The sequence below is a fragment of the Asparagus officinalis genome, chromosome 3, assembly GCF_001876935.1.
Source record: "Asparagus officinalis chromosome 3, Aspof.V1, whole genome shotgun sequence".
In the NCBI taxonomy this organism is placed as follows: domain Eukaryota; kingdom Viridiplantae; phylum Streptophyta; class Magnoliopsida; order Asparagales; family Asparagaceae; genus Asparagus; species Asparagus officinalis.
The window spans coordinates 57,658,627-57,662,543 of NC_033796.1; the positions used below are offsets into that span (position 1 = coordinate 57,658,627).

At 37.0% G+C, this 3,917-nt stretch overlaps 1 protein-coding gene across 1 annotated transcript in view; it reads right to left on the reverse strand.

Moving 5' to 3' along the window:
* The window catches only part of LOC109834192 (mitogen-activated protein kinase kinase kinase 5-like), a 27,611-nt gene extending 26,958 nt beyond the window's left edge, over positions 1–653 (reverse strand). Inside the window, exon 1 of the mRNA XM_020402133.1 lies at positions 573–653. The gene's annotated coding sequence lies outside the window, so the exon portion shown is untranslated. The remainder of the gene's footprint in view (positions 1–572) is intronic.

Below are 3,917 nucleotides of genomic sequence, written 5' to 3' on the forward strand. Positions count from 1 at the left end.
ACCACCATGATAAGCAGTGTACCACTGGTTTGATATGGTTAGAACTAGTTGTTTATGATTACATGAAAACGTATTTGTTGCATATTAGATGAATGGTCATCACTTAAATCATGCTTAAACAAGATGGTCAAGCTATCTTTTTTCTCACTTGCACCCAACAAATGTACAGTAATGTTCGAAACTTAAGTGCCTTAGCTAGAAAACCTAGTAAGAGAAATAGCAAGAAAATCTGCATGCTATAGTTCTTACTAAAGCAGAAGAGGAAAGTTTACTAGATACTTGAGGTGGCCGCACAAAACAACTAACAGACACCGAATCTCGCAATCCTTACCGCGACGAGGCTTTTACATTCATATCAAACACCTAATTAGAACCCATATTTGTGCACAAGCTTCTATGTTTGTATTGAAACACAGTTAAACAGTATACAATCTCTATTCTTGTCATGTATGCGAGGAAAAAGGTATAAGAATGAAGTATGTATAATTTTTACACAAATATCTGCATTTTCCCTTTTAACTTTTTAACTGAATCGTTCGCAAAAGAAGTGATTTTATTCGAAACCCTCATACCTTGCTGCTGCTTCTGACGAAAAATCCACGGGAAGACCACTAGTTCCCTCATCCCTCTCCCTCGGCGAGGGCAACCGACACCCCGCTGGCGAAAACCCTACCTCCCTCCGCGTCGGAGACTGCGGCGCGCTTTCCCGGCAGCGCAGCGGCTGCGCGCAGCAGCACAGGACTGACGGACGACTCGAGGCGAACAAGGGTCAAGGTTGCTCGCGCGGCATCTAACATCAGGAGGGGACCGCAGAGCTCGTCGTCGGGTTTGAGGGAATTCGGTAGAACGGCGGCATCGACGTCCTTCGAACGTGACGGCGGAAGTTTCCACTGGCGAAGTGAGCCTCGGCTGAGCGAATGGCGTCGCCGGAGGAGGCGGCGGCGGAGGAGGGGAGGCAGAGGCCGACGAGGATGTTGCGGGTGAATATGGAGGCGAATTCTCTACGAGGGCGGCGAGGGGATGAAGCAGAGCCGACGGGAGAAGGAGAGGAGGAGGAGGGAGAATTGGTGCTCTTCCACCAAGGCATAATAGAGATCAGAATCGAGGATCATTGGTACAATTGGAGATTTATGGGGAGATTGAAAACCCTAACCCTAACCCTAACCCTAACCCTAATTCGGAGAAGATGGACATGGACGAAGCAAAGAGGGAGAAGACCTCGACCTTCGACCCTCGAGCTCGGCCTTGGGATGGGTTTTCATTGCTTATGAGGTGGTTAAATGTTATTATAATAAGAAATAAAAAAATAAAAAAGTCGATGGAAGGAATCCACGCGGAAAGAGGCATACTGGGACCTGATATCACTCGGTGTTTAGCACCATGATTCGCACGTGCGCGTGAGATGGCGATTAAAAAACAACACGGGCAAAAAAGATGCGCGCGGTTGAAAACAAGAGAATGTCATAATGGACTTCTTAAGATACATTAAGACTGAGATTAATAAATGAGCGTCTTCATTCATAATCATATCATATATAGGAGATTAAAAGTTGCTCCCGTGGAGGACATAACGAGAGAGAACTGACAGAGATAATTTGGTCACATAAAATGAAAATGCGCTAAGTAAGAGAATTGATGAGATGATAATTAGTATAGCAAAAAAGGATAACATGAGTATCTAAGAACTTAGCTATAAACAATTGAAAATGATATGATATAACAAAAGAGATGATCCATAATAATAATAGAAATAGAAGACAGCGGACTCTAATGGGGTGAGATAAAGACTCTGTTATTGTCTGTTGTTGTTATACACTAATCAAAATGAAGTTCTTACAAAAAAAGAGTGACTCTATTTTCATGTATAGAGAATAGAGTGGAGATTTTGCTAATCTACATTGAAAAATGGGACCCACATATTTAACAGCACAATTTTTTTTATCAAATTAGCATTTTTCATACAATGGATGTAAGGCTTCCACGTAGGATAGATGTATTGTATGTGATTCTTAAAAGTTACGTCGACTTTGCGATTTCAGTATATCATAAACAAAATTCGCATTCGACCAAAAAAGAATTAGGTTAGATTTTGTTGTCCATGCAAGTCCTCTTTAATATTCATAGCAAGCAAACAAGATTTTAATTATGAGTTTTTCAAAATCCTTTTTATGCATTGAAATTCTGGAAAACCATATTTAGAATTTCCATCGTCCATTCAGAGTTTTAAAGGTAAATTGGAGTAATCCCTCTATATTTTAGTGACCTTAATCCCCCACCCCACCCTCTCTTCATTCAGGAAGGTTAACATCTAATAAAAAAGTTGAGGAATAATAAGTCCTAAAGAAAGTATAAATTAGGAAGTTCTCTAATTTAGAAATGTGAAGTGCTAATAAAAAAGTTCAGGAATAATAAGTCCTACAGAATGTGTAAACTAGGAAATTCTCTAATTTAGGAAAGTTAAGGGCTAATAAAAATTCGAGGAATAATAAATACTAACTACAGACAAGAAAGTTATCTGAAGATACCATAGTTATAATAAAAAATGATTATTTTCTGTCTTTTTTTATTGCTATGTTATTAGAGAAGACCTACTACTCATATTCTTATAGTTTCTTAAGAATTTTTCCTGGCCTCCAAAACAAAAACTTTTATGTTTGTTTTAATCTTAAATCTATCCTGGATTTGATGATTTCACTTCTAACATGTATATAATTGTTAAAAATTCAATTACTTGCGAACTGAATAGCATTCAATGTATATTCTTTTGTAAAGGATTTCTGTTGCCTGAGGTGGTTTATTCTAGGTGTTCAAAGTTTGACTTTACTGTAAGCAATCTACATCAAGCATAATAATAATCGGCATATGAAAGTGCTAATTGTAGCAATATGTTTAATTGTCGCAATATGTTTAAGTCAATAAAATTACAGTTATTAATTTGACAACTTGGTAGAAGACTTGTTCATATATATTAGGCTAACAGCTTTAAGTAAAATTATATATTCTCTTTAAACTTTCCGTCATCTACCCATTTTGAGATGAAAATGAGTATACACTCAAAAAGAACTTAGCTAATCACAACAAACTTGTCTTCAATATATTAAGTAGATGGCTATCAGCTGCCAACGTAAGTGCCAATCACTTCACTAATGTCTTGCTACCACTTAACGCGTGTGCATAATCTTTGCATTGGACTCAGTTGATGGTTTAACAATTCAACTTTACTAGATTATATACATATGTAAGCTAAATATAAAACCTACTTCTATTGAGTCAATTCAATTCATTAGCCCAGAGAAAAGAAAACAGTGGGACCAGGCCGAGCCTCTATGGTACTAAATCCTGACTAGGTCTCCCTTCAATTTTTTTTAATACTCCACTAATTAAGTGACACATTAGGAAAAGTTTTGATAAAGTAAGCTCGCATTATCCTAATATATGTAGGATTAGTTATAGTTTGGGACAGGAATTGTAGAATATGAAGAGGGTACGAGGCTCCTATTTAAATTCTTTGTATTTTGGGCTAATTGCACAAAGACCCCTGTAGAATCACTGTGGTTTATTCGTTGCAAATAGACTCTCTGAGTTATATTCTTTTGACACGTTTACCCTCAGATAGAATTATCATTTTTACCCGTGTGCTATCTTCTTAAATTTTATGCAAGGTAGAAGCCTAAAAAAATTTAATCCGGAGGGTTTGTATGCATTAACCCTTGCCAATATTGATATCATATCATATCATTCTCCTTATAAAAGTGTGAATTTAGAAAAATATTTCCCAGACAATATTACCCTTAACCCTATTAAATATTTCACTTTAATCTAAATCTAGCATCAACTACAAGTATCCTAGATCTAATTATCCTAGAAATATATTAAATCTTTCACTTAATCTTAATCCCACATGAACATCAAATCTA